Raw genomic sequence first — 15508 nt, 5'->3', positions numbered from 1 at the left:
CATTTTTGAGACACAAGCCCTGTGCCTCCTTCCTCTTTGCAGGGAGCCTGTCTTAAATAGGAAGGGCCAGACCTTTCCCTCCAAGAAGCAAGTGTCTTTTAATTTTATGGCTGCAGTCACCGTTTGCAGTAATTTTGGAGCCTCCCAAAGTAAAATCTGTCACAGTTTTCATTTTTTTCCCCATCAATATAGTAGCTTGTTGCTACTGTTATATATTTCTGTGTTTTGAGAAAAATTAAACTGCCCATTATTCATTGTCCTTTTCTACGGGTGTTTCCTGTGTCCTAAATCCTCACTTGCTCTGTGTGGTTGAATGACCATATATAACAAGTTGTGGTGACCGCTCAGTATTTCAATCAGTTAATAAACATTGCATATCTGGGGACAGAGAGATGCACTTGATTACTTTCTCACATGGTTTCAAAAGGATGTGAGAACACAATGTGTCAGACCAACAGGAAACTTAAAAAAGGAAACAGAAAAAAATGTTTTAAAGGATCTGATTGTGTCCATACCAAGTTCATAGCCCTGTATTTGTTCATTGATTCCAAAACCAGGAAGAGAAACTTTATACCTTAAAAAGGAAAAGAAAAAGCTGCATAATACTTAAAGGATTTTAAATATCATTATTAAAATAGAAAACATTTTGATTAAATGAATTTTCCCATGTCTTGGATGTTTGTTTTTAATTTACCCAACAGGTCATTGAGTACAGTTTATTTCTTGAAATAAGAAAAAAGAACCCTCCAAAAAGTTTTTAAGATGTTTTAGTATTTTTTTTCCTATTTGTGTCCAGATTTGTAGCTAGGCTAAGTTGGAGGCAGAATAAAAAATGAACCAATGCTTTTAATTGTAACCTAAAATGTTGTCTTGAACTTAAGACATTGTAATTATTTTGAATTTCAGGAAAATGCTGACAGAATTAAAGGCTACACAAGAATGGTAAAGTTTTTAACATGTAGCAAGGTAAATTTCATGTTCCACATTTTAAAGCTACCTGTTAAAGACTTTACCACTCTTGTGTACCTTTTAATTCTCTAAAGCTAGGACATTTTCAATAATCAAACATATTTCTTTTGGGAGATTAATATGTGAATTTGCAAGTTGGGTTAATTTCACTAATATCTGAGTTTAAAATTTATGTCTCAAATAATTCTCAAAATATTGGCTTACTCAATTTCATATATTTGTTAGCATTCAGATGTATCATTTACTATAGTTTTCAGAGTTTAGAGGATTAAAGAAAATAAATGATACTAAAGAGGTAGATTACAAAATTAGTGGTTCTCAAAACAATATCCAGGTTTATTCCTTTAAAAAATGATATAACTTTTCTCAAAGTTACATTTACTATTATACAAGCTATCTCTTGTTTTGATTTATTAGGAGGATATTAAAGGCATATTCTTTTTTATGCAGTTTTCTTAAGACTCCATTAAAACAAATGACTTTCTGGTCTGCGCCTCTTTCCAAGTCAGAAACTGATTTAATATTGATTTGCAGAAGGGACTCCATTACAAAAACCTTTTGTAATTGTCCAAATTCCCTGTGTTTAGGAAGCTTTTGAGACATCCCGGAATAAGCAATTTCTGTAATGATGAGAGAGAATTGCATGGTGCAGAAAATAAAGGCTTGTCTGTTGACTCAGGCTTGTGTATGAGTTAGTATATAATTTACTAATTAAAAAAGATGTTAACCTTGAGTTGTATTGTTGCTTTCTAGATTAAAAAGAAAACAAACTGCCAGCAACTCTAGTTCTTTTTTTCCCTGTGAGAACACTGTCAGCCCACTGTGGAACTGAAATTCCATAGCATGAAGAAATTTAAGTTGATTTTATGTACCATAAAGTTTATGAAAAGACTCTTCACAGGTAAACATTATACTGGATTCTGAAACATTGAAAGCATGCCAACTGACAGAGATCTGTAAAGATAGTTGAACATGTTATCTTTGCATAGGTAGCAATAGTATATTCACATTTTAAAATGGGTGCCAGAAACTAGGGGTGGAGGGTGATGGAAGAAATGGGGAGATACTGGTCAAAGGGTAAAAAATTTCCAGTTAAAAGATGGGCAAGTTCTGGATCCAGTATACAGCATGGTGATTGTAGTTACTTATACTGTGTGGTGTACTTGAAAGTCGCTAAGAGAGTAAATTTTAGATGTTCTCCTCTCTCACACACACAGTGGTAACTATGTGATGTGATGGAAGTGTTCCTTGTTGATAAGGTGGTCATTTTGCAACAACATTCAAGTGTATCAAGTCATCACGTTGTACACTTTAGACTTGGAGAGTGTTCTACCTCCATAAAGCTATATATGGAGATAAAGTTATATCTCCATAAAGCTGATAAAGTTATATCTCCAAAAGAGAAGAATAAAGTTATATCTCCAAAAGAGAAGAATAATTTGAATATATACTTTCTTATGGGTTAGGTGTTTTCCAGTTGGTCGTGCTCAAGTCTGTTGTTTCCAGTTCTCCCCTCTGCGGGCAAAGGGAAATAACTGAGTTAGGGTAATGGGTTTCCAGGGTTGTCTTGCCTGTTACCTTATTTAATAAGGTTTGGCTTGTGCAGTCACTAGTTGGATTCAATTATGTCTCTTCCTGACATTTTCATTCATTTGATTGCCCAGACCTAGTATGTCAGGGAAGACGAGGTCTGGGGCCAGGACTATTTTCCTTTGAAAGCATCAGTGCTGATCAGATTTAAATATTTGCTGCCCCCTCTCCTGCTACCAACCCCACCACCTTGGCCATATCTAAGTCAACCAAATATTCTCTCAGAAAAAAAATTTTAAAGGTTTTTTTGATAAGGGCCATTTTAAAAGTCTTAATTAAATTTGCTATGATATTGCCTTTTTTTTTTTTTTTTTTTTAATGTTTTGGGTTTTTGGCTCTGAGGCATGCAGGAGCTTAGCTTCCTGACCGGGGATAGAACCAGCACCTCTTGCACTGGAAGGCAAGGTCCCAACCACTGGACCACCGGGGAAGTCCCTCTTTCCTGTAAAATTTGTGAAAGCCCCCAAATAATTAAGAAAGGCACATGTTCAAACCTACTGACTCATCTGTAAATTGTTCAGGTAGAAAAGCGTCTTTTATTCATTCAGAAAGCTTGGAAGGCAGTTCTAGCAAGGAAGCCACCTTGATCCTATGCGGCCCCTTGATGCATTTCTCTCTTTTCCTTATCTAGGTTCTATAGCTGTCAACGGAAAAGTGTCACCTGCCAGAACAGTAAACAATGGATGTTACAGTCATCAAGCCACTACAGACACTCCAGCGGGGCACCCTGAGGGGACTCAGGAGGAGAAAGCACCAGACACTGGCCCCAGATGGCTGAGGGGCACATCAAAGGAATGACTTCTGTGAGCCAGACTCTTGCATCTTCCTTTACACAGAAAAGTGCAAAATTCCTTACTCTGAGATGTCCGGTTTTCTTAACAGTAATCCCTTGATGTTCTAACTACCTGGTCTTTGTTGCAAAAACTCCTGTGTGTCCTGGCTCCTCCCTTACCTCTCTGGGGCAGTTCTTTAGGGTAGCTGTCCCCAGCCATTTTGGTCCCAGTGACTGGTTGTGTGGAAGACAATTTTTCCATGGCCCAGGGCTGGGAGAATGATTTTGGGATGATTCAAGTGCATTATATTTGTTATGTGTATGAGCGTGCTACGTCGATTCAGTTGTGTCCAACTCTATGCAACCTCATGAACTATAGCCCACCAGGCTCCTCTGTCCATGGGATTCTAAGGCAAGGATCCTGGAATGGGTTTTCATGCCCTTCTCCAGGGGATTTTCCCGACCCAGGGCTTGAACCCGCATCTCCTTCACTGCAGGCAGGTTCTTTACCACTAGCGCCACCTGGAAAGCCCACATGTATCATGCACTTTATTTCTGTTATCACAGCTCCATCTCAGATCATCAGGCATTAGACCCCAGAGGCTGAGGACGCCTGCCTTAGAGCTATCTGAGAGGCTGCTTCTGGGGCTTAAGTCCTCAGCTTTGCTTGCCAAATAAAATATGTATCTCAACTTTTAGGTCGTGTATTTTTTTTTTTTTCCAGTTGACATAGTGCCCACTGTGCCCAGGCAGGGGAGTGGTGGGAGAATGAAGGAAAAAATAAAGCAGATCACGGGGCCTAATCATGCAGCCAATCCGAATTGCATAACCTGACAGACACTCACTGTTTTACAGGCACACGAAACAGTAAGTCTGCATGTCCTGAGTAGGTCCTACCTCATCTGTGTTGTGATTAAATCACAGACTGTCATGGATCTGAGCGTTCAGGGCAGTGAGGCTGGTATTCAGTGGAAGCCCCTGAGTCTTTCAGCAGAACTCTGCCATGGGTGTCGGTGATGGCACCAGCCCCTTACAAACTAAACTAAATGTGGATTTCATTTTAAAACAGTCTTGTTTTGCATGTCATGCTCTTTCAGTCCCATCTTACCTATCAGTGGTTCCAGTGATTAGCTGCCTGCTCACTTCCAAGCACTGCAATATGATTATACAACATTTATAAAATTTGGAACCCATCCTGTCCTCCACTCAAAGTGAGATTTCAGGATTTAAAGACGCCTTCTTGTGTATCATATCATCTTTGGTGTGTGCAATGGACAGGACCTTGTGTGGTTTCTATAAATTCACCTAAATGGGGGACTTTTCTAGAAGAGTTTCCTTCACACTGCCTTCTGTAAAGAGTGATGGAAGAATACAGGTAATTTTGTGAGTTCAGAACCATAAAAATGTCACTGACATGAAATTGCCTTTTTGTTTACATTAAAAGGGACAAATATTCTTCCCTCTCTAGAAACTTAATTAGAACATCTTCAAAGACCCTGAAAGAGACATAATTTCAGGAACTTTGAAGTAGTGAGTAATGGAGGTTTCCTTTATTTATTCCTTTGATTAATTCTACCCAAAGTGCATTTCCCGCCCCCCCCCCCCAAGAAGATATTTTCTTTGTTCTTTGTTCATTAGCAAATCTTTATTCATCATGACTTGGAATCCAATCACTCCTCTTGCAGAGCTGTCAGTGTTCCCTCAGTTTCCTTGGCACAGTGCATGCACACATGTGTGTAACACTCATAGTGTCATGCTAGGAATGGCCTCTTACTCTATAAGTGGCTAGAAACAGAGTTAGGCTGTGTAACCACGGAACCCACTTTATTTTATAGCCTTTAGCTTCCTGAAGAGAGTCCAGAAATGAGGATGGGACTTCATTTGGAACACTAGGTAAGTAGAGTTCAAATGGTCCACTTAACTTATATGAACAAATTCAATCCAGGCATCTCAAAAAATCTCCAAACAATAAATGATTGAGAGGATGTGGAGAAAAGGGAACTCTTCTTGCACTATTGGTGGGAATGTCAATTGATACGGTGACTATGGAGAACAGTGTGATGGTTCTTTAACAGACTGAAAACAGAACTACCATATGATCCAGCAATCCCACTCCTGGGTGTGAAAGTGAAAGTCGCTCAGTTGTGTCCAACTCTTTGCGCCCCCATGGGCTATACAGTCCGTGGAATTCTCCCAGGCCAGAATATTGGAGTGCATAGCCTTTCCCTTCTCCAAGGGGTCTTCCCAACCCAGGATCAAACCCAGGTCTCCCGCATTGCAGGCGGATTCTTTACCAGCTGAGCCACAAGGGAAGCCCAAGAATGTTGGAGTGGGTAGCCTATCCCTCCCTTCAGCAGATCTTCCTGAGCCAGGAATCGAACCAGGGTCTCCTGCAGTGCAGGAGGATTCTTTACCAACTGAGCTAGGAGGGAAGCCCTATACCTGGAGAAATCCATAATTAAAAAACTACATGCACCCCAGTGTTCACTGAAGCACTATTTACGATAGCCTCCTTGAAGAAACGTGAAAATGTACCATTAAATGTCACAACTTTACTTTCAGACCAGCATAGCTAACTTGGCATTTCTATTTACTGTAAATAGAGATCAGAAAACAATTTTGAAAGCTATTGGGAGCAACAGGAGGAAAAAAGCACAGATATCCTTAAAACAGGAAAATTACTGCAGTCACCTGGTAGGCAATCTCAGAAATACCAGCAGAGGGCGCAACAGCCTGTTTTATAATGAGGGAGAAGCAATGCTCAGAAAACAACCTAAAATGGCATTTTCTCTCCTTGCTTATTAGTTCCTAATACACTAAAAAATGTAATGACTATCGACAGCAACATTTGAAACTAAAATCTCAGAAGTTATAATAATTGTATTTGAGTCGTGATCGGATTATTGTACATAATATCTGACTTTTGGAACTAAAAGGGACTCTAGATCTTTCTGGTCCAATTTCTCTGTTTAAGGCCAGGGAGACTGAGGTTCTTAATCTTGAAGTTAAGATTCAAGGCAAGAGTTTTGATGGGAATTCTGGTCAGATTACAGGGTCCAGGACTGTGATTTAGCAACTCTGCTACTCAGCCAACTGTGGTTTTAGCCTAATAACCACAGTTCACCTGGGTAGGGAATTGGATGGGTGGGTGGGATATGGGATCACTGAAGTCAAGAATATTTTTCAGCTGATGTCTATCTGTAGAATCTCCTTGGCTGTCTTGTAAGAACATTCATATTTTCAGAGAAGTGGCATTTTCAGGGAGAACCTGCTATCCTCCTGTAACTTCTTCACCATTTTCTAAAGCATCTCTGTTTCCAGCTGTGACCAAGCAAAGTTGTTTTAACAAATGCTGTCTTTCCAGCCTCTGGTTATTTCTGCAGTAGTGGGGGAGGGGTTTTTCACACATTTGGTTTATACTAAGAAGATCCTTCCTACAGCATCAACAAATATCCGATAATAGGAATGAGCATGGAGACCAGGCTTCGGTTCTGTAGCCAGAATTCTCATGAAAGCTATGCTGCTATTCAGGAAGTGCAAGCTGACATGCTATGCTATGCTAAGTCACTTCAGTCATGTGTGACTCTGTGCAATCCCATAGACAGCAGCCCACCAGGCTCCCCCATCCCTGGGATTCTCCAGGCAAGAACACTGGAGTGGGTTGCCGTTTCCTTCTCCAATGCATGAAAGTGAAAAGTGAAAGGGAAGTCGCTCAGTCGTGTCCGACCCTCAGCGACCCCATGGACTGCAGCCTTCCAGGCTCCTCCATCCATGGGATTTTCCAGGCATGAGTACTGGAGTGGGGTGCCATTGCCTTCTCCGGAAGCTGACATAAATCTACATTATTCACTCACAGAAGTAATGAAAGCTTGCATTCAAAAAGAACATGATGATTCGGAGATCATCTCTGAATCATCACTTGACCACAAAACAAAAAAGAAAACTGACATAACAGTCATGGACATTAAAATATTGAACATTTATTTTGTAATTTACATTGTTTCTTCTTGCTCATATTGCAAAGTGGCTTTAAAACTGTCTAAAGGACCATAAGTGGTTTACACTGGGAATTATAGATTAGAAATTTTTGTTGAGAAGGTGAGAAGAGATAGAATTTCTGGGAACCTGGTTATACTACAAGATCTGTCCATATTTCCTTTTATCAGCAGGTACTGCTCCTACTGCTGCTAAGTCGATTCAGTTGTGTCCGACTCTGTCCAACCCCGTAGAAGGCAGCACACCAGACTCCCCTGTCCCTGGGATTCTCCAGGCAAGAACACTGGAGTGGGGTGCCATTTCCTTCTCCAATGCATGAAAGTGAAAAGTGAAAGTGAAGTTGCTCAGACGTGTCTGACTCTTAGCGACCCCATGGACTGCAGCCCAGCAGGCTCCTCTGCCCATGGGATTTTCCAGGCAAGAGTACTGGAGTGGGGTGCCATTGCCTTCTCCACCAGTAGGTACTGCTTTCTATCAACCATTTAAAATGGGGATAATAGTTTAACAATAAAATGACTTTCAATGTGTTATAGACAATACAAGGTAAATAAAACTTCAATCAAATATCTGATTGGAAAACTTTACAGAAACTCTTTTAAACATGATTTTAAAATATGGTTTCCTTTTGAAAGTATCTGAAAATCAAATTACCCAGATCGTTACACATTTAACTTTAAGTTTCAGTTTGACAAAGTTTCTCTATTGGAATACATATTTTAGAAGTAAGATTAAATCAGTAAACACAGATTAAATGAGTAAGCACTTTCCCCTTTGCCTGGCTCAGACAGCTTGTTACTATTATATCCATTACCGTGTAGCAAAATGACCATCCAATTTTCAGCCTGTGCAACTTTTGAGCAGAAGGTTTTTTAGGCAAGAACTGAATGTCCTTTTTCTTATAAAACATAAGTGGCTTAATCACATGTTCTTTTGGAGACATCCAAGGTTTAGCATTTCGTGGTTTTACCATCTTTGTCCAAATAAAGGAAATAAGGAAACCTCTCTGATTTCACTGTGAGAACTCTGTGTGAACAGCTATGTATAACAACTTGACAACATTATGGGAAATTTCCGGAATTTTATTTTAATATCTATTTGAATTGGTGATGATCCCCAAGGACAGGACTTTCCCCATGCTTATTCATTAGAAACTTTTTCTGGATTAAATGCGGGCAAAAGTCTTCTTGGGAGCAGGGTCTGCATTATTTAAAAGATCTCATGATCTATCCTCATGTCCAAATTTACACTGTTTTGCGAATCACATGTTTTCCTTTGAGTCAAGTTTAATTAGCTTTTTTTCTTTTTAAATGAATAGAAACCTAACAAGTAGAAAATCTGATGATAATTTTCATTGTACGAACCAAGAAATTAATTTGAACCAAGTAATATTAATAACTGCAACAATTTATAGTTCATTACTTATTATCTTTTTTCTTTTATTGTTGACCCTTACTCAAAAGTTGCCAGATTTTCTAATCTATGAATTGAGATACATAAAAATGTTTCACAGATAGTTGTGAGAAGCACCCTGGGTCGTAGCGTCCCCATTCAGGATATGAGTTGGGCTGAATGAGAGGTGGGTTCTTCTCCCAGGTTGGATGGTGTGGACTGTCTAGAATGGTCCTGTTGGAGCCCGAAGGGATGGTGAGCAAGTCCAGGGCCCCAGTGTCCAGCAGGCAGGTTCCCAAGGCCCCACCCCAAACACACGCGGTCTGATGTGAATTTTGATCTGAATTCAAAATTCAGATTTGGGTTATCCTTTTAGATTTTAGAAAGGAAATACATGGTGGATACAATGGATCATATGGTGTCCCAACTAGCTTCCTACAGTCAGGCACATTAAGGATTCTGGAGCTAAATAAGGGCAGTACAGAGTTTATCCTCCCCTCGGGCCACATGATGAGACTAGAGGAATTATGAAGGGTGTTTTTGTTTTTTTTTTTTTTCTGTTGTTATTGTTGTTTGTTTGGTTGGTTGGTTGGTTTTGTCTGCACAAAGTATAGGTGGGATCTTAGATCCCTGACCAGGGATGGAATTCATGCCCTCTGCAGTGGAAGTTGGAATTCTTTTTTTTTTTTTTTTTTTTTTTAACCTTTATTCAATTTTTCACAATATTGCTTTATGTTTTGTTTTTTTAGCCCTGAGGCATGTGGTATCTCAGCTCCTAGACCAAGGATCAAGCCTGCATCTCCTGCATTGGAAGGCAAAGTTTTAACCATTAGACTGCCAGTCTCTGTTTGTTTGCTTGTTTTTAATGCATTATGGATTTTGAATTATGGATAAAAGATAATGGACCTGGATCCATGTGAAGCCTACTGATTAAATACAAACACTGAGAAAGTAAAACTTGTGATAACTCTTCCTGCAGTGGGGGTGTGGGTATTAGGTAGGACCTGACAAACACGCATCCCCACTCTCGGGAGGGCGTGTGCTTTGGGTGATGATGGGGCATTGCTGTCAGTAGTTATTTCCTTCAGTTCAGTTCAGTTCAGTCACTCAGTCATGTCCGACTCTTTGCGACCCCATGAACGACAGCGTGCCAGGGCTCCCTGTCCATCACCAACTCTCGGAGTCCACCCAAACCCATGTCCATCGAGTCGGTGATGCCATCCAACCATCTCATTCTCGTTGTCCCCTTCTCCTCTGCCCTCAGTCTTTCCCAGCATCAGAGTCTTTTCTCAAATGAGTCAGCTCTTTGCATCAGGTGGCCAAAGTATTGGAGTTTCAGCTTCAACATCAGTCCTTCCAATGAACACCCAGGACTGATATTTAGGATGGCCTGGTTGGATCTCCTTGAAGTCCAAAGGGCTCTCAAGAGTCTTCTCCAACACCACAGTTCGCAAACATCAATTCTTCAGTGCTCAGCTTTCTTTATAGTCCAACTCTCACATCCATACATGACCACTGGAAAAACCATAGCCATAACTAGACGGACCTTTATTGGCAAAGTAATGTCTCTGCTTTTTAATATGCTGTTTAGGTTGGTCATAACTTTCCTTCTAAGGAGTAAGCATCTTTTAATTTCATGGCTGCGATCACCATCTGCAGTGATTTTGGAGCCCATAAAAATAAAGTCAGCCACTGTTTCCCCATCTATTTGCCATGGTTCCATATAATTTTCACTATCTTTTTTGTGCCCTTTTTTTTTTTTGTGTGGCAATACAAACATACAAACTAACTGAAACAAAAAAGCTAACTTTTATTAACTTTGCAATTCAGTAACTGAAGGATTTTATTATGGAGCCATTGACCTTTAACAGACTTTTTCTAATACATTACTTGGAAATATATGAAGACCATATGGATGGGAACAAGCAATGGCTATTGATTCTGAGCTTCCAGGAGTGAAGGCAGGCAGCCACCCTCAGTTGCTTTTGTCAGGGGACTCGTAGGCAGGCAGAGGAGCTGGGCAGCTTCCTTGTGGACAAAAGGGAGGGCTTCAGGGGACCCAGATTGAGGCTGTCGGGGTGGTGAAAGCTATAGGCAGGCTAATATTACCATGGGGCCCCTAGGTGACTTTCTCTGGTCAGTTCTGTGTTAGGAATATGAGCAAAGGCCAACATCAGAGAAGCTGACAGTTATTGCCTTAGTCCTGGCCATTTGGGGCTGATGGCTATAGGGATTGTGGTTTAGCCTCCTGGGCTGGCTGCTGCAGAGGTTGTGGTCAGAGTTCTGCTGTCACAGTGGTGGTGGTAGCTTGGTCACCAAGTTGTGTCTGACCCTTTGCAACCCCATGGACTGTAGCCTGCCAAGCTTCTCTGTCCATGGGATTTCCCAGGCAAGAATACTAGAGTGGGTAGCCATTTCCTCCTCCAGGAGATCTTCTTGACCCAGAGATTGAACCCATGTCTACTATACTGCAGGCTGATTCTTTACAGCTGAGTCACTGGGAAAGACTCAGTTTAGCTACTGTTGTCTTCTCCATTCAGTCTCTCAGTAGAAGAGAGATCCAGAGGGAGTCCCAGAGTTTCTCAAAAGGAGAGATTTATAGGGATAACTTGATGGATGGGGAGTCTAGAAGACTTGTGGCAGGCTTTCCTTAGATTATCTGCTTATTGGAGTGGCTTTGGAGTCAGGACATCCTGCATACAGAGGGGCTTCTGAAGTCCCCACCGCTTTCTGCAGCTCTGCAGCTGGGGGTGCCTCCCTGTGTTAGGCTCCTTTCATTTCATCAAACACCTAACATTCAATTTCTAACTGTGTTCTAACAGCAAGATGGGCTCTAGGAACAAGCGCGATGTTCAAATCTTAAAGAAAACATCCCCTTTCCATGCAAAATTCCACTCTTATGCAGCACATTAAGCAAATAATCTGCTTAGCAGATCCCAGGGAACTTACTGAGAAAATGATGAATGGGAAGAAGGGTGAAAGAACAAAAAGACTGAAAAGAGAGATGGGCCCATGAACTTCTGAGTCACTTGAACAAAATCGAATACTAACTATGAAAATTAACCATTAGTCAAACTAATTGACTTATAAGATGAATAGTCCTCTCAGAATCAAAATAATGATGTTAAATGGCAGAATAACTGCATTTGAGGTTATTGAAAGGGAAGACAATCTCTGGAGTGACTAAAGTTAATGGCCTGCTCTCGCCCTGCTGTCAACTTTCTCTCTTCGGAATATATATTCTCTCTCTCTTTCTCCCATCCATGGATTACTAACATCCATATCACACATCACAATAAAACAAAATGATGATGTGAATATCACTCCCATATTTTGAATACTCCCTGAAGTGCTTTTTTTGGGTGATTAGGGTGATTTTTCATTTAGAACATGAAGATATTGATTTTTACAATGAATCATTTCTGATACATATGGCACCTAAATGCACAGTATCATTTTACATTTTTAGATAGATGTTCATCTGAGGCACCCAAAGCCTCTGGTTAACTTCAGTTTGTCTTATATCGAGTTTTGTGAGTGCTCTGAAGATGCAAACACCGTGTGGCTTCCTGTCACAACTGCCGAGAGTGGTGAAGCATGTAGGATATCACCCAACTTGCAACCAGCAAGTTAGGCTGTCAGTTCCATGGATGGTCTCAGAAGATAGGAGACTCCAGGTCAGAGACAAAGCAGAAATTTGATTCTGCCAACTGGGATACTAAAGTTTGCCCTTTGTGATCTTCTCTGTATAAAATACAAGTTGAAGGCTGCCCTGTGAAAATGTTTATTTGTGGATCATCATGGTGAGCAGGACCTTGATCCCAGAGGAAGGTCTTCCTGCAGACACTCAGCCTTATATGGCTGTGAACGTGAAAGTGGTTTTCAGAGAGCAGTGCTGGCTGTAAATCTGCCACTCAGGGCAGGTCAGGCTACGCACCTCCAGCCTTTACTGCCATGTTCACTTGACCTCTTTATCCAATTTTTCCACCCGCTTTCCAATATCACCTTGTTCTGGTGTGGGTTGTGCTTCAAGTCAGCATCAACCTACTAACAAATGAGGTGAAATCCACAATACAGAATGTTACCTCTTGTAGGGAGGCAGAAGGAAGACATCAGAGAGAAGCACATGGGTAAATACAAATATAAATGCAAATATAATTATTGTTAATGATCCAGATTTGGGGCTGAGTGATTGCTTCATGAAAGTACACTTACTGTACTTTATTTTAGTATTTATTTATTGGCTGCACTGGGTCTTCACTGCTGGGCAGGCTTTCTCTAGTTGCGACAAGTGGAGGCTACTCTTGGTTGTGGTGATTGAGGTGGCTTCTCTTACTGTGGAGCACAGGCTCTAGGGTGTGCGGGCTTCAATAGTTTTGGCACTCAGGCTCAGTTGCCCCAAAGCATGTGGAATCTTCCCAGACCAGGGATTGAACCCGTGTCACCTGCACTGGCAGGTAGATTTCTAACCACTGGACCACCAGGCAAGTCCTTGTGCTCTATGTTTAAAAAGACACAGCACAAACATTCATTTATGTATATTTCACATGTAATATTTAGTTATCAAATAACATTTAAAAATATGAAGGGGGGAATAACCTGATAGACTTATTAAGAAGCAAAGCTCAGATCCCTCCTTCCAGAGGTTTGATTCAATAGATCCGAGCAGGATCTGTGAATCTGCATTTTAAAAAAATAGACTGAGATGAGATCTGTATAAGGAGGAATCAGAACCCTGTTGAAAAGAGTTTGCCTCGGGAGCAGCAAATCAGGTGTGCAACAGGAAAGAGCTCCAGACTGCACATTTCCAGTCATTGGCTGCAGCCTGGGGGCCAGCACCCTTCAACAAATCAATCAACATTCACTTCTGCATTCCCTGCAGCAGCTTTGCAAGCTGTTTTCAAAAATCATTGAACCACTCACAGTTTATCCACTCTGCAAAATAAACACAGCTTCTCATATAGACTACGGCTACTCCCCTCTTGGCTATATTCAGCTCTTTCAATAAGCAGCAAATACATACACCTTCCCAGGGAGATGATTCTTACCACAAAATTGCCTCATATTTAAATGTCAATGAGACTCTCCAAAAAAGACAGCAAGAGAGCTGAAGTGAGGGTCTTCCCCTAACTTAAACAGATCTGTCTTGGCAATGGCCAACATTGCTTCACCCTTAGGCGTGAACTTCACTACCTCCAGCCCCAAGGAAATCACCAGCAAAAATGTTATCCTAAACTTTGGCTTCTATCAATATTCCAGTGCCTCATATATATATGGAGTCCCAAAGGGTAATCTGTGCTCTACTGTCAAATTCTTCCTCCAGCACTGTGACCATCATTCACACGACTGTCAGGAGTATGGATTTTGACCGATCACTGCTGAGTCTGCCTCAAGCCGCTGTGTCTCCACTGGGGACATCTCTGGAAGGCTGGGGATGACCTCAGGTCCATCCAAAGGTCCATACATCAGCATTTCTGTTGTTTGTTTAGTTCTGGTATTCATGCTGCACTTGTATTTCAATTCTTTGGTGTGTATTACTATGTTGCTTGATTCATTCTGTATCAGTGAATAATCATAGTGAAAAGTCAATCTGGAGGAAAATTTTAGCCCCTGGAGTCTTATGGTCACAGAAATTTTTGCCCACATTTTTATTGAAGTGAAAAAAATATGATCAACAAAGCATTTTCTGAAATAAAAACATTTACACTAACATAAAATTTAATGGGAGAAAAGGAGTGAAATTTACATTCAGGAAAGAAAAATCATGTAAAATAGCCGACAGTTATTTGAGCTTGTTTGTGTGTACTTTTCAATGGCTAATACAAGATATAAAATGATTACAATTTTTAGATTTCGTTAGGTAAATTTAACAACAGTTTTCTAAATTTTAGTTAACTTATTTTAAAACTTCAATATTTATTGATCTGGAAATTACACTGTTTACAACTAATTCAACTTATGACAAAATTTTTTTGGTGGCCACTTAACATTGTGTGAAGGGGTATATAGTTTTTCAAAATTCTTCTGGCTGTTATACAGGCAAAGATTTCCACCAAACTAGATGACTCACACTGTCTTTTGATTATAAATTCAGTTATGCTTTCTTGTCTTGTTTTCTACAAATAGTCAATCTAATCTAATCTTTTGGAAGTAATCACTCATCCACAGTGAAAAAAGAATTATTAACAATGCGAGAGGAAACATCATCAGAAAAACAAAAGCAAGAGATAATTTAAGGTGGTATAAACTTTGCAAGAAGTATAGCAAGCTAAAAAAAAAAAAAAGGCAAAGAAAAGAAAAATCTGTGGGATTACAGATGTCATTCTCTGCTCACAAACCACACATTCTCATCAGGACTTGCATTGCCCTCATTTCAAAGGCTTAGACTCACATCTCCTTGCTGTTGGTCTCTCTAAAGGAAAAGGAGACAGAAGGATTTCTGCCTTTCTCCCTTGCCCTCTGATGACTACCGTGAAGGATGGAGAAGTGCTTTCCAGCAGAAGGAAGCTCCCTGTCTAGTGGATACATCCCAAGAGTCTGCATAACATGACCTTTCAGGTACCCAAGCATCCATGTGATGCTCAGGAAAACAGACAAGTTGGCTTCCAGTGTCCTCGTAACTGATCTGCTTAGAAAAACGTACCTTAGCCATGGGTAAGACGTGCTGCTGCTTCAGGAATCTTACTGCTCTCTTCGTAGTTGACCTCATGCATTTGTGCTATGTGCTAAGTCACTTCAGTCATGTCTGACTCTATGTGGCCCCATGGACTGTACGTAGCCTTCCAGGCTCCT

The 15508-nt window shown here is 40.6% G+C and overlaps 1 long non-coding RNA gene across 2 annotated transcripts in view; it reads left to right on the top strand.

Moving 5' to 3' along the window:
- The window catches only part of LOC147360779 (uncharacterized), a 39301-nt gene extending 35274 nt beyond the window's left edge, over window positions 1-4027 (top strand). For both annotated transcript variants that reach the window (XR_015138728.1, XR_015138729.1), the window contains exons 2-3: window positions 1723-1870; window positions 3191-4027. This is a non-coding gene — a long non-coding RNA (uncharacterized LOC147360779). The remainder of the gene's footprint in view (window positions 1-1722; window positions 1871-3190) is intronic.
- Window positions 4028-15508: the final 11481 nt, after the last annotated feature.

This window comes from Bos grunniens, chromosome 13 (assembly GCF_055505025.1).
Source record: "Bos grunniens cultivar Pamir isolate PY7600 chromosome 13, Bosgru_T2T1.0, whole genome shotgun sequence".
Classification (NCBI taxonomy): domain Eukaryota; kingdom Metazoa; phylum Chordata; class Mammalia; order Artiodactyla; family Bovidae; genus Bos; species Bos grunniens.
The sequence above is the reverse complement of the archived record's forward strand: the minus strand, read 5'-3'. Positions and strand labels throughout refer to the sequence as shown.